This window comes from Equus asinus, chromosome 9, assembly GCF_041296235.1.
Source record: "Equus asinus isolate D_3611 breed Donkey chromosome 9, EquAss-T2T_v2, whole genome shotgun sequence".
Taxonomy (NCBI): Eukaryota; Metazoa; Chordata; class Mammalia; order Perissodactyla; family Equidae; genus Equus; species Equus asinus.
This window is the reverse complement of record NC_091798.1, coordinates 42,374,161-42,399,738: the sequence shown is the minus strand read 5'-3', so window position 1 is coordinate 42,399,738 and position 25,578 is coordinate 42,374,161. Positions and strand designations below refer to the sequence as shown.

Below are 25,578 nucleotides of genomic sequence, written 5' to 3'. Positions count from 1 at the left end.
AAGAAAAACATCCAGACGGCTGGATGGGTAGGTGGGTGCAGGCTATGTGAAGTTCTCGTAGAGTGCTGAGGTAAGACTTGAGGGGAGAAATCCCCAAAGGAGGGACAGTGGTGCAGAGAAGGGAGCTGACTTTCCCTAGCTCCCTGATTTTACCTTAATTCTGGGTACCGGGAATCCTGACAAAGAGCCCAGGCAGTGGGCCACTACTAAGAGGCAGAAAAACAATGAATTTAGTGGCCTTTCACATCTGGAGGACAGAAGTTAGAGACCTGAGGGGCCAAAATCCCAATAAGGAGAGACACAGAAGTGAACCCCACAATGGTCACTTTCTCCAAATTCTAAAGCTACAGGAGGCAGGCTGCGAAGAAGCCAAGCAAAACACTGTTTCAACGCAGAGCCCCGTGCTGCCTGTCTCGCGGCACTGATGGGACATAGATTAAGGCTGGAATGTACCAGTGCAGAGAGACCCCAGTGTGTACTGCAGGCTCTCGGTTGGAAGGCATGGGGCTGCTGATGAGTGGACAGTCTTGCCAAAACTCCCATCCAGCCTCCACCAGTGCAGGCTCTCGCTGAATCGCAGTGATCAGCGCCCATCTGCCTCACAGAGGGCAGGCTGAATCCTCTCCTGAAGAAAATAATATCATCCAGAGCCTCTCCTCATTTTTACAATCCAGGTCTGCTTTCAGAAAAACCCCTCTTCCCTTTGCCTGGGGCTTGGGGCTTGATGCAGAACAGAACCAAATTCCCAGACCTCAGGCAGGAAGGTCTCGTTTGAGGGGAGGTGAGCAGATCGCAGCTGGGTCTACATACTCTCATTTATAACTGTTGCCTTCATTCCAGCCAGAATCCAGATCTAAAGCCTGCAAAGCATGGAATGTTTGGTTATTGTCTACACCCAAGTTGTTAATGACCTCAAGACACTGCCTTGCTTTAAACAGCCACAACACAACTGTATATACACCAGCCAGGAAATGGCACTGAGAACTGGCTTGACAGGCAGCAGGTACATCAGCTCTGGGGTCCTACTTCCTGGGCTTCAGCCCAGCTTTACTACTTACTGGCTGCGTGACTCAGACCAGTCACTTAACCTCTCAGCACCTCCGTTTCCTCATCTGTAGACTCAGGATATCATCATGCAACTATAAATTAGGTAAGGTGTGTAAAGTGCTTAGCAAAGCACACGGTACACAGTAATTACTCAGCAGGTGTCAGCTATGATTCTATTACCACTATCTTACTACCACTATTACTATTATCTTTATTTTTAAATTGAAGAGGGATAGGTAAGCTTAAAGCAAACATCACAACATTTAGAAAACCAGTAAGAGAGATGCATCTAAACAAAACAGGCTTTGGCCATGTAGGAAACAGGTGAAAAGGGATACTTGTGCTATCCAATACAGTTGCTATTAGCCATAGATGGCTATTTACATTTAAATTAATTAAAATTAAATAAAAGTTAAAATTTCATTCCTCAGTTGCACCCACCCTGCTCCAAGTGCTCAATTTTCACATGTGGCTAGTGACTCCATATGAGAGAGCACAGAGACAGAATATTTCCATCATAGCAGGCAGCTGGACTGGATGGCACTGGATGAAGTTAGCTATCCCTTTGGAATTTCCAACTCTTTGGAGGTTCACCATAAAATCGTGACATCCAAGGCTGTCCCTCCACTCCTTCCCCTCAGTCTTTAAAGATGGACTGAGGAAGAAGGTCCCAAATATGCTCAAGCCAGGAACCAGCACCTCATGCACAGATAGCAGGGGAAGGAGCTGTTGCTGATGTCTGTGACTCACGGCCTTGCCCAGGTATGGAGACTGGGCCTCAGGAGCAGGCTCACAATAACACGCTTATTGGCCCCAACTCAGAGCCTCTTGGGACAGAGCACTCACTTTTCTGATTTCCAGATGTTGCACAGCTCTAAACAGAGGATGTGGTCTGTATTCCTGAGGGGGATGGGGTGTGGGCTCTATTGTCAATCTCACATTTGAAAATGGAAAATTAATAGCATCTATTTCTTCTTGATTGCCATGCACACCATCTATTCTAAATGTTCTCTGAGCAGAAAAAATTGCCAAGTCAACTTGCAAAGGAAATGAATCTGCATCTCACAGTGCAGGATAAATTAGTCAGCCATGTTTAACTAAACCCCGACAGCTGTGCAGGTAATGTGTATCTTTCAAAGATGGCTGAGTTTCCCACAGGCTTCCTAAAGCATACAGCCTGTGGATGGCTGATGGAATCGGGCACTGGAATCTTGAAACAGTGACTGTCACTCAGGGATAATCCACAAGCAGGATGCCACTGGCTTGGGTAGAGAGATCAGAAAACCAAAATGCAGAGAGGAGGCATTAGATTACTGGACCCTGTTCACTCATGGTATCTTCAACTGAATGGTTCCCATGAGGAGAAAGTCAGGTACAGTCTGCCTGGAGCTAGATACGTCCCAGAGAAAAAATAATCAAAGCCGACAGCCTGCAGAGAGCTATTTATTCAGATTTAGTATTCTAGTCAATAACAGACTGGCAATGGGAAAAAAATGCTTGCCTTTTAAGATCCCTAACACAGCCCCTGATAAAGGTATGAACTGAGGATTAGTGCTTTCAGAAATGGGGGACCCAAAGAGTACATCCCACATACTCAGTTCCTTCCTGGGGAAGAGTAATTTCTGTGTGGAGAAAACTATAACAGCATATCCACCTGCCATTTTCACACTCTGCCCTGAGGTGGACCACTCCTTGTGATTTCTAGAGAGAGGGGTCTCTCCACTCCTCCTGGTGAAAGAAGCAGGTTATTCGGGCCACCGGCATCAGACTCTTCAGAGGAAAAGATGGTGCTATCTTGAGAGAGGATTTGGGTCACTTGTGAAGGCTCAGACCTCATCCCTTTGGCCACTACATTCCCTTCCTGAGTGAATGAATTCGTGCCAGACCTCTTTGTTTCCCATTTTCCATTCTATTTCCTCCTGCCCTCTACTCTAGCTTCAGCTCACTTTTAATTGCTCCCATCCTCCCAATGGTCTCTGCCCAGCATCCTAGTCCTCAGTACTTCCATATTTGCCTCTTATTTCTACAGGTCACTCCCCATCCTTCCTACATGACCTCAGTCTGCTCCAACATGGCTGGTGTGTTGGCAGCATTTCTGAGATCCACTGATCCCCATTCTCTGCCTGCTCCTATAATCAGAAAATGGTACTACCAGGCACACATATCCTCAGGGCAAACTCTGGGAATTGTCCTGGATTCCTACAAAAAGTTCCCTGCTTCTTTCTACCTCCACTGCCTTTATTCCCAGCCATGTTACCACCATTACTTCCCACCAAGATGACTGCAATAGGCTCCTAATTGGTCTCCCACCTTGCTCCCCACATTCTCTTCTCCATCCAGCAGCCAAAGCGATCTTTCTAAAATGGACATTTGATCAAGTCACTTTCCAGCTTAGCTACTTCAGAGGCTCCCAATAACTCTTCAGGCAAGTCTAGACTCCATAATGTGATCTGTGGGATCTGATGGCGGTGGCCCATGCCACCTTTGGAATTTATTCTTTCCTCCTTGGCCTCCATGCTCCGCCCCTCCCATCCTTCCAACACACTGTTCCTCCTGGAGCACACCTCTTCTCTTTGTCTTGCAAATGTCAATTTCACCACCAGCTCTCTGCTATAAATGTGTTCCCTCTTAGAGGACTTCCCTAACCCTCAAACTACAGGAGTTTTCCTTCTCATATGCTTCCAGTTTCTTGCTCATTGGATGGCATTCATCACACCTGTAACTTCATGCTCAGTGTCCATCTCCCTGTCTAGATCTTAGCAACAGAAAACGTGCCCCGAGTCTGGCTCAGCATCTTACACAGTTGGTTCCTGGCATGAAGAATGCTCTCAACTCATCCTTATTAACTGAGTATAATACTTCTCATTGCCTTTTGTAAACTTTAATTTGTCCATCTGCAAAATGGCATAATAAAACTTAGCTCATAGCATCATTGTATGGAATAAGAAAATATCAGTAAAACATAGCTCACAGCTACTGGCATATAGCAGGGACTCAAATTTATGTTCCCCTTTCCATATCCCAACTGTCTGCATAATATGTTAGAATTTTATTTTGATGCTTTGTATTTTTTTAAGCCTGAGGAAATGCTTGTGATATAAAGAATAACATCTCTCCTTCATTTATTTTGTAGGTGGGCCAGAAGTCCAAGAGATTCAGGTTGCAGGATATGTCTGCCTTCTCCCAGGTGGAGAAGCTCATGACGGGAGGGGTTGGTCTGATCTCCCCACACCTGTATTTTCAGCACTCGCCATAAGGATGGATACACAGCAGTCGTTCAAAATAAATGTATTGGAAGAAAGCATGAATGAACCAACACACTGGTTACAAACTCCGAAAGTCAAAGAGCTATCAAGTGGCAGAGAGGGTCAGGATCCAGGCTGTTATCTTGCTGGCTGGTCCCTGGGTGCTGGACTGGCTTCTTAGATAGACCGGGCTTGTGGGCAGCCAGTACTAACTGAGGCAATTAATATACTTGGTCCATACTTGGGGTTCAAAAAAATCACAACATCAGGCCCTCACATGTAAAGGAAGCTCTGCCAATGATGTAGGCACGGCAGCTGACTGAGTATTAGATTACAGACGGCAGGAGGGAGCATGTCAGGCTCCTGCCTTCATTAGCTTTGGTGTCAGAACAGTGGTCCTTCGGAAGGAGTGCATACAGCCTGCTCCTTCCTGTTTTGCTCCCAGAAGCATGTGTCACATGCACAGCCACGGGGGCTTCATTAGAGAATAGTGTAGTGCCATTGCACATTACTCCAAAACGTGCAAAAAGACAGCTCCCTCCCCCAGGAAAGCAGAGCGCTCAGGCAGAGAAGGGCCCAGGTAATTTGGTGTTCTCCGAGCGGACTTTTCCTCTCTGGAAAATATGAACAAAATGCATAAGTGTAAATAAGGCACATGGCAGCCTCCATGGAAGGCCTAAAGCCCGGGGAAGAAACTGTGATCGCTTTTTCTACCTGGGTACCCTCTCCCCGCTCCACGCAAGGCATGGAGCTTTAACGGGCTGTAAGCTACACTGGGTTTGAACGCAGACAGTATGTAAACAAAGCCGGGAGTATGTGATGAGTAGTGACCCAGCCGATGGGAGGAAGAAGGATGCGCTGTTGCCAACACTACAGGGAAGAGCTGTCACAGGGTTACTGCAGCCCTGGCGGGGTTATGAGAGAGGAAGGGGGTGCTCTCACTTTAAGTCTTTGCTCTTGGGGAAGTGAGAGAGCTGGGTTACAGGCATTAGAGGGAGAGGGAGGTTTGCTTCTTAACTGAATGAGTGTCTGTAGCCTGGCTCTGGCCACCCCCAGGACGCCCATCACCCCATCTTCCCTGTTTCCTCTGTCTTTCTTCAGACAAAGCCAAGGGCTAGTCAAGAGCTAGTGAGGAAGGTTCAAACAGGTAATGATTTTAGAAGGAGAGAGACAGGAGCTAGGAAATCCGAGCCACTTTGAAAACTGCTCCCAAGAGTAATAACTGGCGTTCCAAGCTGGTTTCAGCTTATTGATGACTTGGGGCTGAACGACACTCAAGAAGCCCTCTTGGAGGATTAGACAGAAAAGGGCAAGGCAAGGAAACAATCAGAGGAATGAAATTATTTAGGAGATGATATAAAAAGTGGAGGTGAGGACAGAGTACATAAATTCTTTATTCAAAGCTTCAGTGTTAATAGCTAATAGAGTGAGACAGAGCGAGAGTATGTATGTATGTGTGTGCGTCTGTGTGTGAAAAATCATAATGGAAGCCACATTTGAACACCCAGTTGGGGATGTTTGAAAATGGCAAATCTGACACACAAGCATCATAGGATATCTGTTAGCCTCTGCTAGGGAACCAATTACTTACGTACTCTTGTAACTCCTGAAGTCTTTCAGCCAAAGACCAAAGGAGAAAAGTACCTTACGTGCCATGGGACCAACCGCCCTCTCCCACCCTGGCCTCACCAGTGCTCAGCTCAGGGCTCAGCAGAAGCTAATATGAAAACACTCAGAATGTAATTTAAGTCTCAGTGCCTCCCAAGGTAATTAAAGAGTTGGGCCAAACTGGAGTTCTCTCTGGAGCAGGCCAGCAAGCCTCTCAGAAATGAAGACCTGGTGCTGGTCCTTTCAAACTAATCTCCTTCAGCCCTCCTAGGTGCTGTTGTGCATAATTACTTAATCAGAGCAGCACTGATCAATGCACTCAGAGTGTTTGCAATTAGCATCTCCTGTAAGAGGTCCAGCCGAGCCTTCTTCAGGGCACAGATTAGACACTGGAGAGAGCCTGGATTGGAGCACACACAAGGATGCCTTCCTGAGCCACCTCTCCCAGCCTCTTCCTTCTGGCAGCAGCCTTCAGGCACATGTAAGCTCCTCTTCCCAACAGGGACTGGGCCCCTCGTGCCAGTTGACTATCCAGCACACAGCAAGCGCCCCAGTGTTGCAGATGTGTGCAGGAACACAGAGGAGGGGTTGCTGTACTCCACAGGCACTTGAAAGAAAAGGAGAATGAGCAAGGCTATGAGTCCCTTGTGAACATGGGCTCTAATAAACTGGAACCCAAGTAATGAGGGTCGATTTCACTTAGCACAGTTTTAGGAGCAGCAAGCAGAGTCATTCTGCTATAAAAGAATCCTAGGGTGGCAGGAGAGAAGAACTAGTCTCTGGAGAAAGAGCTGGGCTCAGATGCTAGCTCTGCCATCCTACCTGAGACTGGACAAGTGACTTTTCTGATCTTCAGTTTTCTCATCTGCAGAACGAAGGTGCTAACAGAACTAGCTCACAGCATTATGGGGAGGATTGGACTGGAATGTACTTCAGGGTTCAGTACTCAGTAACTAGTGGCTGGTAATATTTTTGTTTGTGGACACAGGCAGCATGGTGATCCACCAAATGGAAATATATGGGAATCAAGATCATGTATATGGATTTTCACATGAAATGACTGCCTGAAGCCTTCCAGTAAGATACGATTCTCCTCTTGTTTTTCAAAGAAGGTTAGGCGACATCTCCAAGGTCCTACAGATGGTAAATGGTAAAACTGAGATTCAAACCCAGGTCTCCTAACATGATGCTCACTGCTCTGCTCACCCCCCACACCCCAGGTGCCCGCACCTGCGCTCCCACCCAGTCCACACACCATAGCCTCTTCTACGAGAGAAAGATCACGCACTTGGGTGTGGGAGTCAGAGCCACACTCCCTCCCCTGAACACAAACAGGAGGTCAGCGTGCGAGTAGGAGTTCAGGCTTCAGGGTCTGTCAACCCTGGGTTTGAACACCAGCTCCCCATGTACAACTTGTTCTTCACTGAGTCACCACTCCTGTCTAAGCCTTTCTTTTTTTTTTATCTGTAAAATGGGGAGAAGGACAGTATCAACCTCACGAGGTTGTGGTGAGGACTCATTAAGCTTTCAAAACCAGCAGGCAGCCGCCACCATCTTCCCTTCTGAGGAGCTTCAGGAGTGGGCAGCACTTAATCCCGAGAGGCTGACAGATAAGCTCCCAGCCACAAGCAGTTTTAGTGACAGAAAACACAATTGGGGCTTCCCCAGGGGATTTTAAAGCATATACAAGGTGAATTCCCACTTCTAATTGGAGATCATCTCACAGATTGGAGCCAGGTTACACCTGCTCAAATTAAATTGCGTTATTAGATGTAAGTCCAGTTTTTACTTTTCAGTACCTAAAACATCAATATATATGCATGTTCTCTAATCCTTAGAGAACACATCATTTTATGTAAAAACAGGCAAAAGCAAAGGAATTAGGTCCCCATTATTCAGGAGCTTGCTAATAAAGTCCTTCTTAAAAAGCAATCTTTGAAAGAGCTTAAAATACTGACATTAAACTTGGAGGAAGATGAGTTAAGCTAATTATTGGTACAACCTACAAGCTAAGAAGGATAAATTTCCCTATTAAACCCATTAAGACTATTTTTAGTAACCTGATTTGAGGATACTTTCACGTTTCCCTTGATTCTAATAATAATCCTTCACCTGGAAAAAGAAATACATTTAGAACTTGCACAACATTTGTAAATGCGCATTAGTGCAGTAACACTTTTCCCCCTGAATAATCTAGAGCAGGGAGGTTAGCTAGATGAAATAAACTTTTAAAGTTTCTGATAAAATCCACAGCCTTTTTCACACCCCAGGGTAAAAAAGAAAACTATTGAATATGTAAAATATTGGTTAGAAATACCAACTCTGGCTTTAGATGTCTCTCAGGCAGTGGGTACGCACTTCCCTGTGTGAACCTTGGAATAGATCAGCAGTACTGTAGAAAACAGCATCATAACTAGCAATTTTACTGAAGGATCTCATGGCCAACCAGACCTCGTAGGCCCTCAAATAATAAAGACTAAGCTGGAGAAATGACAACTGCTGTTTGTTCTCGCCTAAAGTCAGCAATGGCAGGTACTTCAGGACCAGGTATGGGAACAGGCTCAACCCAAGAGTGCCAGGGATGGGCAGAGCCCTGGGAAAAGGGCTGGGTTAGTGATGGTCGAGCCCAGTGGGTCATCCCACTGTAGAGAGGCAGACCGAGTGTCTACAGGTCACCTTGCATTTTGTTCATCTAGGAGCTCAAGTGGTTAATGACAGTCAGGAAAGGCTCCCAGGAGGAGGCAAGAATTGAGCTGAGGCTGGTGTGCAGGGAGGACTTCAAAAGGAGAAGACATTCCAGGCAGGTCTTAGAAATAATGAGGAAGCCAATTTGAATGAGGCCACTATTTGATTTTTAAAGTTGATTTATACTTAAGATTAGTTCTGCTCAAATTAAACACAGCAAGTTCAGCATGATTAAATCTGTCATAAATGTATATTAAAATCAAACATACATAAAAAGACATATACATATACACACATTATCTTCTATATATCTATTTAAAGATATTCCAATATATTACTTGTTATATATGCATATATACATTCCAAGGACCGTCTTCTGACCAGGTAGCAGGTCTAGTACACAAGTCTATATCTGCAAGAGGTTTTGGGGACAGAATACATTTTTAGGGTACATATAAGAGGAATCTCCATTCCTAATTACCAATTTGTGTCCAGTTTAATCTGCTCAAATTCAACATCCACATCTGGGCATTATTAAACATAATTTAAGTTTCTATGTTTTCAATATCTAAAGCACCAATACATGCATGTATGTTTTTACCCTTAATCATGAAATAAACTACATTGTTATTTATTGGGGCAGGAAGCCACATAGATTGGCGGACCACTATGAATGCCAAGCTTGGGACTTGAAATCTGATCCTGATGGCCTCGGAAGTACATGGAACCTGGATTGCCTCTTTTATTTGGGGGTGGGAGGAGGACGTGGACACACTTTCATTCACAGATTAGGTGGTGGACCAGGAGTAGATTTAGGCCAAATGCAGAGAACCATGAGCTCCTCTTAGATCCTCCCCATCACTCCTCCCTCTCCTGGTCCAGAGTGGATGGTGACATGGGTATACGGACTAACTGGAAAGATGGAAGCACCACACCCTTCTTGTGACAAAGTCCAGTAGTACCTCCAGGGGTGCTGGAGTCTAGGGTAAGAGGGTAGAGGTTGGAGCTGGAATTGAAAACTCCCAATTAGAACTGAGGCCAGACAAGAATGGTCTTGGAGATACCTGGACCACATGCAGCCAGGCATCTTCACTTTCATGCTTCCAGTGGACAAACTGGTGAAAGATTAGGATACATATCAAGATCTAAGGAAGAACTGTCTCCTGAAACCGTAAAGGTGTCTTAAGCTCTTCCAAATCCTGCGAGGTTCAGGGTTTGAGTCACCATTCTTCTCACCTTTCAGGTCAGACAGCTCACTCTAAATTTGTCTCCAGCTTGGAAGCCTTAGCGACTGACTGGGTATAGTGACTTGGCATGAAAAGCAGATGGCATCCTGAGCCTCAAGGGACCTACTCGGGGCTCAGAAAGGACCTTGTGAATGGCACAAAGACGAAATGTTAGTTATTCTTATTCCTATTTCAAGTAATACTACTATATCTGATCAAAATTGTCTATGTAGACGTCTAGTGTCTAACAAGGCAGCATGACATAGCTAGCAATTCCCTCTTCCCCTCCTAAATATCATATATGATCATTAACGTAAACAGAAAAAAATTATAAATCCCATTTTCAGTAAAACTAGAAGAGCAATATAACCCCCACCTTTGAACAATATAGCAGGAGCCACCCAGAAGGAAGTAAAATGTCCAGGTGGGCCAATAAAAAAAATAAAAACTATGTTTCTGATAGGCAAATGGCTCCTCCTGAAGTGATAGACCAGCATTTTCTGTTCATCACGAGCTAAGGATCTGGAGGAAGGGGCAGGATACAGATCAAGCAGAAGATGCACAGGAAGATAAACCAACAAGAAAAGAAGAAACAAGTGAAGCAGCCCTAGGGCAGCAGGTCTCAGAAAATGCCCACAAAATTCTTCCTCCTGTTGTCAAGAGGCTCACTCCAAAGTGCAACTTGGGTGTGGCCTGAGAACTGGAGACAGGGTAAGCACAGCTGATGAAACCCTCTTGGGCCTGATGTGTTTCATAAAACAGAAAAGACAGGGGCTGGCCCTGTGGCCGAGTGGTTAAGTTCACGCTCTGCTTTGGTGGCCCACGGTTTCACTGATGCAGATGCTGGACATGGACCTAGCACCGCTCATCAGGCCATGCTGAGGTGGCATCCCACATAGCACAACTAGAAGGACCTACAACGAGAATATACAACTATATACTGGGGAGCTTTGGGGAGAAAGAAAAAAAAAACAAAACAGAAAAGACAGACAGGATAGGGCAGCCATTTTAGCAGGAAGCCATCGGTCACTGCGACTCACTGACGCAGAGTGCTTCTGGACTGTGAAGTCTACAAGGATAGATGGGTTCCTCCCCTTCCATCCACAGGACTCTCTTTTGAAAAGGTAGGTTAGTAAAGCCTAACTTATGCCAATAATAGTTTTATTTAAGATGCTGGCATATATATAGGAAAAATTGTGGAAAAGAGCGTCAAAACTTACCAAAAAACATTCAGGAGAAAAATGGAAAACGTGAAAATGTGGACCAAGGATAACAGCAATGAATTAAAATGAAACAATCACCTTTATGAAGAAAGATAATAAAACAGTATACGAGAACAGAGAAGAGATGAAGAGACAATAGAGATGGCATATGAGCATTTAGATCTTAGGAAAGAAGTAGAAAGAAAAACCAAAATCATCATAAAAATGAGGCCAAATTAGAAGAAGCACAAAGGAAAACAGACACTGGAAAACTCAGTAAGAGAGAAAGATGCCAGAAATGAGAAGAGTGAACAACATGAAAAGGAAATAAAGAAGGAATTGTAAACGATTAGAGAGTAAATGACAGCTATAGAGAAGGGATAAAGGAGTTCCTACATGTGCATCACTGATGCCTCTGAAGAAACAAAAGAAAACAATGGAACAGGACTTATTTAAAACACAATTTGTTAAACCATTCCTGACATAAAAGAAGAGTTGAATCTACACCTTGAAAAGACACAGACTAAGCCAGGTAAAATTGACCTGGAATGATCAATACTAATATCTATCCCACTGAAGTGACTGGATTTTAAAACTAAAGAAATACTGACACAGTAGCAGCAAAGATATCCAAGTAACTCATGAGAGAAAAAAGAAATAAGGTTTCCCTCAGATTTCAGAACAGCAATATTCAAAGCCAGAGTCCAGTAGAACAATATCTCTAAGATAGTCAAGAAAAGAAAGTTGAACCAATGCTTTCATAATCACCCAAGCTACCTGCCAAGAACAAATACTACAGAAAACCAGCTTCGAACATGCAGTCACCTGGGGAACATTGTTCCCATGAGCCCTGCAGATGAGCTCCTGGAGCACTCATTGCAGCCAGCAGTGGCGATGACTGGGGAAGTGCATTCATTCACGAATGAACAAAGGCGGAGACTACGGTGACAGATAAGAATGCAAATGCTACATGTCCCAACAATGGAGAAATGATACAACTACCAAGACAAAAAAACAGAAAACAGGAGGAGGGAAGAAGATGCAAAGTAGGGCAAGTTTTGCTGATGGCCTCATAGGTAGTAGTTTGGGGGTCAGATAAAAGCATCAAAAGATGACAAATCAAATAACAGAAGAATATTTTATAGAACAAAGGGAAATGCTAAGAGGATAATTATATCAACTACGATCCAGTGATAGAAAAAAGGGAGTGGAAGTGGGAAAAGGGAAAGGAAAGAGGAAGAATCATATTAATTTTTATCAGTGTTTAAAGTGATAGCATCTCTGCATATCAAAAGAACTATATACCCACATGTCCTCTCACACACAAAGAAAACAGAACACACAGTGGAAGAAAAACATAAAGAAAAACAGAACAAAAAATAGCAGAGCTGATAGGACCAAACATAATTTTTTACATCAATTAGTCTAAATGGGTTAAAATTCACCTTTTAAAAGAATAAGATTTTATTTTCAGACTGAGTCACAGAAAAACCTAACTCCATATGGATTACAAAAGACATAACAAGGGCAAAATGATTCAGAAAGGTTGCTAGATGTTTTGACTCCAAAATTCTAATTTGGGATTATAACCTACAAGCACGCACATACATGCATTGGAAGCAGCATATATAAGCCTATCCATTACAACATTGTTTGAAATAGCCAAAGGCTGGAAATAATTCAAATGTCCATGGTTAAATCAATTACAGTACATCTACCCAATGGAAAAATATACAGCTATTTGTATGATATGCAAGAATCCCCAAGATAATATTAAAAGAAGCAAAACGCAGAACAGTGTGTATCATATATTACTATCCGTGTTAAAGGGGGGAAAAGAAGAATCTGTATTTGGGTTTACTTCTATATGCATCAAGAACCTCTTCAAGGATATACAGAAAACTAATATTGGCTTCTGTTTTGCAGGGAGGTGGGAGCTAGACAGATGATATCAGGAATAGGAGGGAGAATTTCTGTATTCCTTTCAATACTTTTTGGGTGTGATGTGGATGCATACCTTCAAAAAATTAAAGTCTGTTTCCTTGTCTGTCACCCCCACTCAACTATGTGCTCTCTGAATGCAGGGATCCTGTGTCCCACCCACTCAGTTGTCTTCTCAGCACTGAGCTCAAGGCCTGAAACAACACAGGTGGTCCATTGAGGTTTGTTGAATGAATGAACAAATGCAGAGCAGGGCAATAGCCCTGAGGTGGGAAAAAGCTCCAGTGATATGACCCCAAGAGACTTGTTAGCTGTGTAACTCAAGACAGTTTGCACCGATCCATCAATTCTAATGCCACATGCTAACATTTTTCTTTTTAACCCAAAGGGGAAAAATAATCCCTAAACGTGGATTTTTTAATCAACACAATCTGTGTGCTGTTCCCCATCCTGCCCTGTGACCTTGGGCAGGTCTAAATTCAATTCCAGCACTCCCTGAGTCAGACACTCTGGGGGATGCAGAGATGATTAAGACATGGCCCTTGCCTGATGCTCAGTCTCCCTCTGCTCATTTGTAAAAGGAGAACGTCTTCTCTCCACCGAGTTGGTGGAATTTTAACGATGAAGACCTGAGCCGCTTTCTCTCCTGGAACGGTCCTTTCTGGAGAACCAAGGCTCAGTTCAAATGCGTGTTCATCTGCGGAATCCTCTCATTACCCGCTAGGAAGATTCCACACCCTCCCCACCCTGGGGGTGTCCCCAGGGTCCTTTACCTGCAGTTCTGCTTCTCTGTGCTACGTCACAACCTATGGTCCCTTCTGGGTGCTGTGAGCCGATGCCCCAAGGATTCTGCAACAGTCACATCTGAACTTACCTCCATTCCTGGCAGAGGATCTGGTTAGAAGTAGGCATTGATACATGCTTGTAGAAGGTACAGAGAAAATAATATGAAAACTCTGAGCTGAGAGAAAACACTGCTCCCCTCACTATAAAAGTCCCAAGAATAAACATGAGGAGTGGTCAAATAGGAAAGCGGCCAGCATGTGCCTTTGAGGGTGAGGGGAGAGTTACAACCATCACCAAGACAAATAATTCTAGCCGAAAGAAGACTGGACGGGGGTGGGGAAGAGGCAGGGAGAAATACATGCGTGCCCAGCTCTGTGATGCTCACTATATACAGAGACACACACTGTCTCATGAAACTCAGGTGATGCTATCATCACCCCTTCATGTTGGAGAACACCAACGCCCAGACACATTAGGGATCTTGCCCATTCTCACCTCCACTCCCCTCAGCACACGTGTAAAGGCCAGAGCTGGCGTCTGAACCCAAGACCAACTGATTCAAGCCCATGCTGTTCACTCCACCCATGCTGACTGCCTCATGGGCACGATGGCCTGATTCTTCTACCACAGGTATCACGCTGATGCCCCCGGTCCAAGGAAAGGAATTACGAGAAAGCCTGGCAGCCCTGACTGCAGGGTTCCATTGGCTGAAATCAGTCCCACAGGCTTACAGATTGGTGCTAACCTGCCTGCTAAGACCTCAGACCTCAGCCAGCCTGGCAGCAGCCGGGGGCCCTGGGATCTCATTTTCGTGTTTCTTTGAATATTGCAATTGAGGGATGCTAGAACGATTCCACACACCTGGCTGGTTTCAGCAGCGGCTCCTCATTCCTGTCTGGATAGTTACCACTAAGTAATTCAGTTTATCTGTGTCTCCGTGAGCTTATTTGGAAACCATGGAGCGCTGCTTACAGAAAATTAACCTTCGTTTTCTTTAAGCATTCAGCCAATGGTGCCAGGAGGAGATGATGATTGGAAGGTAACCGGTTTATGCATATGTAAACATGATGCATTTAGCAAATTATGTAGACTTCACACTTCAGAGCATTGAAGAAAACAAAGGTACCTTCCAAAGAAACTTGAGTGCAACAGAGTCATTCTGAAACGAATACAGAATTGTTGGTTTGTAAGAATAGTTACACTCAGATATGAATGGAAAATAATGGTTTACAACGTGGAGCATGAGGTGGGCATAAGCAGAATTTGAACAGGTCTAATTTTAAGGAGTGTTAAGGCGTCTCTAAGGACTTCAAAGAATTACAGTCCACAACATGCCTCGAGATTGAATTCATGGTGTGATGAGGTTGTACGTTTCAAACTCAGTTCCACAGGGACTCCTCACGCTTCACATAATTTCCCAGCATACGTTTTTCTCTTGGGGCCTAGAGAGAGAATTCTAGGCCTACCTCACACTCAAAAAGCCTTGTGATAGTCTAAGCATCCTTGCAATCTATTCCATACCTTTTCCACCCTCCCCCAAGACCTGTTGCCTCAGTTTCTTCTAATATCTCATCAGCAAGACATTGCACTGAAATGTAATGACAAGTATCACTCCACTAAGGCAACCTTCCAAGCCAGCGTTGTGGACTTTAGGACTCCAGAGTACTGGGCTTGAGGGTTTCCAATCTGCAGACCAAAGGCGAGGTGGTCCATTTGCCTGCAGGCATTGCACCAGGAGCCCACCAACTTGCAGTGCTTGAACGGGCAGCTGTTGACTAGAAGAGACAGGTGGCACCACTGCAGCTCAGCCTGCGTCATATTCGTCAATACTAACCCCAGCAAGTGATAATATGTCCCTAGAGCTGCCATGTGTTATATACCTACTATTGCCAAGAACCATGCTAGCACTTTGCCTTCATAGTTTCATTTAATCCTATGATAAGTCATCAGAGTCATTACTATTATTTCTGTCTTACTGATATGGAAGCTGAAGTTTAGGGAGGTTAAGTGACTTTTTTCTGGCTGCCACTGAGTGCTTATTATACGACAGGTGCTATACGCACAAGCATGGGCTCACTGCATCATCGCATCAACTCTCTCTGAGGCAGGAGGTTTCATTAATATCCAACCCCCAGGTTGTGAACCAGAAGGAAGTTATATCACGTGTCTAAGGTCAAGCTAATAAATGGTAGAGCTGGGAGTTACATTCCGGTCACAGCGACAGCCACGTCTACCCTGTAGCGTCTTGCATTCTCACCATTTGAAAAGAGGCCCCTATTGCCAGAAAATGAGGAAGAGCCGAGGAAAGGAGCATCTTGGGCACACAGAATTCACGTGGTACCCAATTCTTCACCCATCTCCTCCCTAACTTCCTCCCAAACACACATGCCACATACCACACCACACACACATGATTCCAAGGGAGAAACTTGTAAATTCTCACAACTCTTTGAGGCACGCACTATTATTATTCCCATTTTATAGCTGTGGAGACTGAGGCTTGGAGAAGTTATGTCAACTACTCAAACTCAGCAAACTATTAAGTAGCAGAGTCGGGATCTGCACCAAGGCTGTCTGACTGTGGCCCTGTACACTTACCCAGGAGGCCCTATCATAGTTAATCTAATAATTAGAGACATGGTATTGATGGCCCAAGAGCTGGTTCTAATTAAGATTCTATCTCAGGACGAGGAACACACACTGAAAATTATGACCTTTTGTAGATTTTATGTGAGACTTAAGTCAAGTGAGCATGGATAGCTGCAAAGATTTAGCTGTACTGTTACAAACAACCACAATGCTTATAACACCGAAAAAAAAAGCAAACCTAGAAGCAAATGTCCAATGTTAGGGATTAAATTTTAGTTCACAAATATGTTAGAAAACTGAGAAACCATTAAAAAGTATGACAAAGAAGGATATTATGACATACAAATGTTTATAATATATTAAGTGAAAAAAAGCCGAATACAAAAGGATCTATGGTTTGATCACTTTTGTAATGTGAAATGGGTAGTGTGGACGTGTGGAGTCAGAGAGAGAGAGACACACAGAGAGGCAGAGACAGAGAGACAGAGATAAAGAGAACAAGAGGGGGAAATATACAATAAAAGGTTGACAATGGGTCTAGGATGTGGGCGGATCTTCATTATTACTTTTCGTCTTTTGCCTGTTAACATTTTATAATTGTCTACAATAAACAAATATCCATTATTTTTTGATTTTTGAAAAATTGTTTTTTAGGCCTAAAAACATGTATGTGGGTGAGGGTAAGACAGAAACAGTCCAATGAAGCTCAGAGAAGTTTGCTGGAGACCTGAGTAGCATTTCCCAGAGTCTTAAAGTGCGTGGATATTTCCAGAAAAGAATTTCCTGGTGAAATTCATTTGGCAAACATTTTCTCTCTCTTTGGTGATTTGCACTGCAGAATCTCATGTTCAAGAGAGTTCATTTAAATTTGCTTAATCTGTAAGTTCCCAAGTTTATATGACCACAGACACTTTTATGTGTAGGACTTAATTAATATCTTGCAGCTCTGAGGAACCCAGTTGGGGAAATGTTTGCCTACACATCATTATTTACGCAGCTCTGCAATCTATGCATGGTCCAAATGCCAACCTCTCCCCACCAGGAATTCCCTTTCTCTAATGCCTATGACACTAATGAATGTTTTCCTCTCATAAATACTTTCAGAAGTTAAGGAAAACAAGAAGAAATATTCTTATTCCTTTAGACGTGGAACACCTGGATCTGTAGACATCATCTCAAGTCAACTACTTTGCGATGCATGAAGCATTTATTTTTCAGTGCTGCTGCTGCTAATACAAGTGTTAGATCACTGAGTGATGATATACTGCATTTTGACAGCTTGTTTGGAGCCACATCAGTAAGCCTGAATGCTACTCAGAGGAGGTGAGCAGGCAGCTGAGACGGCAGTGGCCTGATTCGGTGGGCAGTGTGCGGTGGGACAGTGGTGATGCCTCTGATTACATGGGTTCCTTGTTGAACCCAGTTTTCCTTGGCCATGTGGTCCTCAGTGGTGGTGTGGCCTAAAGACATTCAGGTTCACACATAGGACCTGGCTAGTCCATAGTGGGGGTCTCAGGGCTTCAGGATTTGGGGTCTTATTGGAAATGTGACCTCAGATGTATTAGTAATTTAGCAAATTACTATTAATTCACAGCTAGTTAAGCCTGTAGTGTCCAGACTGTAAGTGTCCAAGATAGAGGGAGAGGAGAGAGACCCTGTTAGGTCTCTGAGTTCTATCTGGAAAAGGGATTTTCTGTGTCAATATGTCTGAGCTTATCACCCGTAATGGAATATGTATATAGCTAAGACTCATTAATCCAATATTCTATCTCAAGGGATATAAAAATCCTGACAGGAACAAATCCCTAAGGGGGCCAGAATACATCATCTTTTATGTAGTTTGTTTTATGACTCCAACAGAAATCACTCATTTCTCTGAGAGTAGTTATTCTTTATGCAGCGAGGGTCTCGCCAAGAAAGCTTGGCAGGTTAATAAAGGCCAAATTTTGTTTGGAGGTGACTTTTCCAAGATGGACTAATCCGATCCCATGAAATTAGGCTGGGGCTGATTAAAAAAGTCTCTTTGGGTAAAAGTGAATTTTGAAAGACTCATTTTTCCATTTTTACCAAGAGGCAGCTTAAGTAGCTGTGGAAAAGAGTTTGTACTGTGCTTATCACATTAGTCTTGGGAAAGAGAAATTGGCCTGCTTTTTAAAGAGCAGAGCAGGGGTCCAGAAGCTAGTGTCAGCAACACTCACATTCACATTCACATTCAGGGCGCGTTTCCCCTCCAGAGTCTCCTTTCCCAAAAGAAGGCTGACGGAGCCTGAGGACCTGCTGGGAAGAACAGGCCGCTCCCGAAGAGGTCTTGCTTCTGATACAGTCACCTTCTTGTCAGCTCTCAATGGGAGAGGAAAACAGGTCTGTTGAGCCACATGCACACATGCAAATGTAAGAGACTGCAGAGGGCAGAGTCCCATCCCCCTCTGCACTCACACACCCACAGGTGACAGATTTGTTCTAAGCCATGTGTGTGGTCTGTGCCTCTGGCGGTGTGGGGGAGAAGGGAGACACAAAATGGGACTGTTTCTTAATGTCACCAGGCCCAGACACTATTTCAAAAAGCCCTGGCACTGGAGGACATCACACTGAGCCTGACAACACAGGGCTTTGAAGGGAATCTAGTCAGGTCCGAGGGTGTGGAGGGAAGGAGAGGACAAAGCATCCACGTCCTGGCCCAAGATTGGGAATCTGAAGGATGCTCATAGAAATGGCTAGAGTTAGGCAGGCCAATGTCTTCGCTGAAAAGGGAGAGAACCTAGGGCAGATAAGAATCACAGAATCAAGATGTAGTTGCCTCTCTGGAACAAGGCCACTTTGTGTTGCAAAACCAGACCACTAACAAATGCCTGTGCATTCCTGTCTTGGGACCTTTGCAGACATGAGCAATACTCAGAAGATGCTGTGCTCTCCTTGTGAGCTCTGAGATGGTACTCACACGGATACCGGCAAAATAGTATTCCCACCTCACACCCTGTCATGAAGATTAAATGACAGTCATGCAATGCCACAAGCATGAGCACAGCACAGGGTAGGTGCTGAGCAAGTTAGGTATTCCTAGAATACTCACTCTCTGGCTTACTTAGTACTCTTCACAAGTGAAGAGTTGAGTAGACAATACATTCATAAGTTCAAATTCAAATGGTATTTCCAAAATAAGCAGACAGAAATCTGTAGAGAACAGGTTCATACGAAAAAGCAGACCCCAGATTATAAGGACTTGGAAAAATCAGAAAGGTCAACTTAATACCAACTAGTGTCTACCAGCTATAATAGGAAGGAGTTACCTAGTTCTCACATAGATTTGGCCACAGGGATCTGGTATGCTTTTCTAGACTTCAAGAAAAAAGCCAGCTAACCAACCTTAGGGTTAAAAGTTAGGTAAAGGGAAGACTGCTCAGGCACCAAATAAGGCTGCCCAAGACCCAAACCACAAGAGAACACAGCAATCAGAACTACCACTCCAATATGGCCCTACGTAGACAGTATTGTCAGGCTGCCCTGAGGGAGGCCCAAGGAGGGAAACTGAGAATGAGGGCGCCTTAGTTTGAGGTAGAGGCGTGGAACCAATCCTGTGTGCTCAAGCACATCTGGGGTGCTGAGGGCTGTGGCTCTTCCTGCTGACTCTGGCAAGTCCACGAAGCCATAAATCATGCTGTGCCATTGACTGTTTCCCTCCCCTGTTCTTCTAGTGGCACCGCTGACTAGAGGAATGAAGAACTGGGAAGAGAAGAAGCCTCATGCCCAGGGGCTCTGAGTTGGCCTGTCATTGGCGCTCTCAAGGCTGCCTGCTGCTTACATGAAGGCAGGGCCCTCAGCTCCCCGCTGGGGGGTCGGGGGGAAGGGGGTGAAACAGAGTGAACATGGGCCAGAGGAGTTTCGGTTCTGAGTCTGGCTCCCTACCAGACTACAGGACCTTAGCATTATAGACACTTCTGTCTCTCTTTTGGTGGCATCTTGATCTGGTAGGAGCTTAATATACAGTTACTACTGACGACCAATTGAAAGAGGCTGAGGCTGCCATTCTTGCTACTTTTCTCAGTCAAATTCCAAGGGAAATGTTTAAATGATTTAAAAAATCACAAAAGAAAACTAAGACCAAATTTTCAGATTATATTATTCCCAACATCTATCCATGTGTGTAAACAAATCAGGTATAAGGAGCTTCTTGACTCTAACAATTAAAAAAAACAAACACATGATAATATTGCAAGAATCTTTAGAGAGAAACAAGAAACAGAATATATGGCTCTGTAAAAGTAGCAACTCCTTGTCTTAAAGAACATCATAATGGAATTATTCAACCAATGGCATCATTACATTTGTTATTTTAAAAGAAAAATATAGCAAAAAGTTAAAGCCTCACCTCACAATACACATCAATGTAAGTTTCACATGGATTAAAGGATTAAGGTAAAAACAATTAACAGTACCAATTATTAGAAGACGAATAAAGAAAGACTCTGCATATATCAAAGCAACAAAGGAAATAACAAAAGTCTTAATAAAATTGAGTACAAACATGAAAAGTTTATGTTCATTCAAAGACTTGGCACATCCCCACTCTGTGGAAGAAAGACCGTGGACGTCAAGCCGCAACCCCATCAAATTACCATCAGAACAAGCTGAGCCTGAAACCTCTGCAAATTAGGACAACTTAAAGGCCCCAAAAGCCTAGAAGGAAACCTCTAGCTTTCACTGCCCCATGTCAGCTTTAGCCTAGAACAGTGATTCTCAGCTGGGGCCAATTTTTGCCCCCAGGGGACATCTGGTAAAATTAGGAGACACTTTTGGTTGTCACAACAGTGACAGTTGTACTGGCATCTAGTAGGGAGAAGCGAGGGATGCTGCTCAACACCCTGCAATGCACAGGACAGCCACACCAAAGAATTATCTGACCTGAAATGTCAATGGCGCCGAGGTTAAGAAACACGGGCCTGGAAGAGAAAAGGGGGTTACTCTGTGGTATCATGACTGACAGCGTGTGACCACTCCAGTAATTGGAGGAAGAAACAGATATAGTGCCAAATCTTTGGACTACTGGTATCAAGTGGAAAAGTCGCTGGGTTAATTTCTACTATAAGCTGCGTAAATCTGTATCTTGCATATAGCAGCTGTTTGCTGCTGCCTTCATTTCCTCTCATTTTGTCCATTCCCTCTAGTATACCTTAGAGTGGTCATGAATAATCACAACCCTTAGGAAGGTCTAATGATAGCCTTTTAAATATATAGATCAAATGCACGGATCTGTACATCCAGAGAGGAGCAAGTGACGGGACAAATCACCCCACCTGCCATCAGCTACGGACTCTAAAGGAATACTCTCCCTCCTCTCTGTCTCATGTTTCTCTGCAACTTTTTTTAGAGGTCTATTTTATTTACTTTTTCTCTCCTATTTATCCAAATGTATATTAGAATCCTTTGTGAATGTATGTTTTACCTTATTTACAATTATCCCTCTCCCTTTTTTCAAAATTTATACCTGGATTATTTTTTCTCTTTTTGCTGAGGAAGATTAGCCCTGAGCTAACATCTGTGCCAATCTTCCTCTATTTTGGATGTGGGATGTCGCCACAGCATGGCTGACGAGTGGAGAAGGTCTGTGCTTGGGATCCAAACCCAAGAACCCAGGCTGCCAAAGTAGAGTGCATGGAACTTTAACCACTTGGCCACAGGGCTGGCCCCTACCTGAATAATTTTTAAAATGAAAAATTAAAAACAACAAAGTTACTATAAGTGATATTTAAAAGACAATTTGGAAAACACTGAAAAAAGGCAGGGTCAATATCGTTAATATATAAAGAGTTCCTTCAAAGCAATAGGAAAACCATTAAGAATGTAATTGGAAGATTGACAAAGGGTATGAACAAATGCTCTAGTGAAAGAAGAAATACAAATGGCCAATAAATACACACAAAAAAACTATTCAACTTCAGTACTAATCAAAAAAATGGAAATGGAAATAACAAAATGCTGGAGTACACCTATAAAACTGGCAAACATTAAGAGTACAACTGCTGCTCAGACATTGCTGGGGTGGGAAGTGAGTGTAAATGATCCAATCTTCTTGAAAATCACTTTGATTATAGGTAACTTTTTAATAATGAACTGGTTTACAATAATAATGTAACTGTAATAAATAACTGGTTTCTAATTAGAAAACTATGTTTACTTTTGTGGAAAGTTTATAAAATAGTGAAAAGCATAAACATGAAAATCAGAACCGCCTAGCACTTTAACATCCGAGAAACCAAGAATTTTAACTTTTTGCTCTATTTTCCTCAGTCTTTTCTAAGGGTTCTATGTGAGTGTGTGTACTGCACTGTACATACAGTTTGCTATGTTGCTTTTTTCACTTAGTATTGTGTTTGGAGCATGATCCTAGGCCATCACATTACCTTTAAAATCTTGATGATTTCTGATTGTATTATACATCCTATGGATGTATTTGGATAATAAACCACTCCCCTTCTACTGAACATGGAGGGTTTTCCCTCTTTTTTTTGGTCTGTCATAAGCAATGCTGTGAAGATATCATTTTGCCTTACTGTTTTCTGTATCTTCAATAATTGCTATTTGCCTTAGTCATTCTTAGAATAGTGGGAAAACCAAGCCATTGTGAGACAAAAACTGCCACCCACAGACCTTTATTACTGGAATTTCCCAAGGATACACTTCAGACAGAAGGAAAGTGTCCCTAGACAGAACTTCCGAAGTGCAAAAAGGGATGATGGGCAAAGAAAAAGGCAAATATGTGGGTATAACTAAACAAACTAACTGTATAAAACAATGATAACATCTTGGAAGCTAAAAGAATGTAGAACTCAAACACATACCAACCAAAGCATATACGTTAGAGAGAAAGAATCCAAAGGCTCTTCTCCTTGTGTGGTCTGGAGGAGGACAAAGACACTGATCAAGCTAGGACTCTGATAAGTAAAATATGCATGTCAAAATTTCTGAATTAATCACTAATAGAAAAGAAATAGAGTGACCAGCTTCGAAACTGGTAGATGAAAACAAAAAAAACAGAAAAAATAACCCAAAAGAAGAAAGAAAAACAGAAAAAGAAATACGGAAAAGGCAAAACAAATAAAAATCAGAAATTTTAATAAGAGAGTGGAACTACCATAAATTTATGTGGGTTGAGTGCTTTAGTTAAGATAAAAACTATAACATAGAATGACAAACAAAACCCAGCTATTCGCTGTTAACAGACACTAAGAGTAAAAGATAAAGAAAGACTGAATGCAAAAGGTTCAAAAAAAGATATACTAGGCTAGTACCAAGAGAACTGATGTAGCTATATTATCAAAAGTACTGGAATTTTAACACCAGATTTTTTTTTGGCAGGGAAAGATCATCTGTTGCCAATCTTCCTCTTTTTTTGTCCCCCTCCCCAAATCCCCAGTGCATAGTTGTATATCCTAGTTATAAGTCATTCTAGCTCATCTATGTGAGCCACCACCACAGCCTGGCAACTGACAGATGGGTGGTGTGGTTTCACAACTGGGAAATGAACCCAGGCAGCTGAAGTGGTGAGCACCAAAATTAACCACTAGGGTTGGCTCAACATCAGAATTCTTAGTTATCAAAATTTAAAGCATAACGACTACTGAAAATAAAGAGTCAAAACACCATGAGAAGAGGTTCGCATCAACAGCAAAGCAGTCTTACTAAACATGCATGCACTTTAGATAACAGTCAATCCAGGTGTACCGCACACTTAAATATCCAGGAAAACAGCATAAAGCATTCAGAAGACACTATAATTGAATACATGTATGACCTCAACCTAGGGGAGGGTTTTTTTAAGTAAGACCCAAAAGGAAAACAATAGGAAAAGTTTGAAAAACTGACCAGTATTAAATCAACAATTGCTATTCATTAAAAGACACCACAAAGACAGTAAAAAGCAGCAGCCCACAAACTGGGAGAGGATCTTCAGAGCACATCAATAAAAAAAGGTGAGTATCCAGAATATAAGAATAATATACTTATAAATAAAGAAAAAGACACATCAAAACAAAAATCAACAAAAGACTTGAACAGGAACTTCATGAATGACAAACCCAGAATAACCAATAAATGTAGGAAAAGATGTTCATAAATGCCAAAGCAAACCACAAGAAGACACCATTTCATACGCATGAGGTCGGCAAAAGTTTTTAAAAAACACAAGGAAAGGAAGTGATGGCAGGGATGTGAAATAACCAGAACTTTCGTATACTGACGGTACAAACGTAAATAGAACAGTCACTGCAGAACAAAATCTGGCATTTCTAATAAAGTTGAAAGCAAGCATTTGTTAAACCTCAGCAATTTCATTCCTAGGTATATGTCCTGGGAAAGCATTTGCACATGTATTCCTGGAGACGTGTATAAAAATGTTAATATCAGCACTGTTTATGACAGAAAAAATGGAAAAAAGAAATGTCCATCAAACAGGAGACTATGTTATTGTTTGCAATGTTGAATCCTATATAATGGTGAATGTGATTGAAATCCAGCTGCACGGAGCAGCATAGATAAATCTGGAGAATATAGCATTGAGTGAAAGAATACAGTATGATTCCAACCACGAAAATGTTCTAAAGCAAGCAAAACTAAACAAAATGTCATGAAAGGATGCAAATATGTGGCAAACTATAAAGAAAATTAATGTAGCAATAAACCCAGAAGTCAGGATAATAGTGCCCTCGAAGTGGAGAGGAAAGGGGCGACACAGGTGACTTCAAAGTCGGCAGCATGATCTGTCTTACTGTTGCTAATGGATACACCGGTGCTCTTTGTATTGTTACTATTTGGTCCTTTTATGTGTTTCATAGATAAAAATGATTCTTTACCATTAAATAAAAATAATTCTAAAAAATTAAAAATATTAAGTAGACTAGTTAATAATGTTTGGTCATTAAGGTAGGTCTGGGCCTAACTCTATTCATAACAGTGCAGTAACCATGAGGGAACAGCCCTCTGTGAGCTAGAAAATACCAAAATGGAATGCGGTTATAGTACAAACTATTCTGGTTATATTCACCATCCCTGGAATCGGTCTTAATTATTTATGCTTTGCTTGGAATGAAGAAGAAAATACTTTCAGTTGATTCGTACTATTCAAGATGCATCCTTGATTTTTTTTGATACCCAAAATGTCTCACTGAGAAAACAGCTGATGTCAATGATGAGTTTAAGGAGAAACATCTATGCTGATAGAAATGTTTGCTTGATGCAGAAATTTTAGCTCTAGAG

At 42.7% G+C, this 25,578-nt stretch overlaps 1 protein-coding gene across 2 annotated transcripts in view; it reads right to left on the bottom strand.

The window, feature by feature from the left end:
• The window catches only part of SPOCK1 (SPARC (osteonectin), cwcv and kazal like domains proteoglycan 1), a 472,805-nt gene that overhangs the window by 22,602 nt on the left and 424,625 nt on the right, over window positions 1–25,578 (bottom strand). The window lies entirely within an intron of this gene.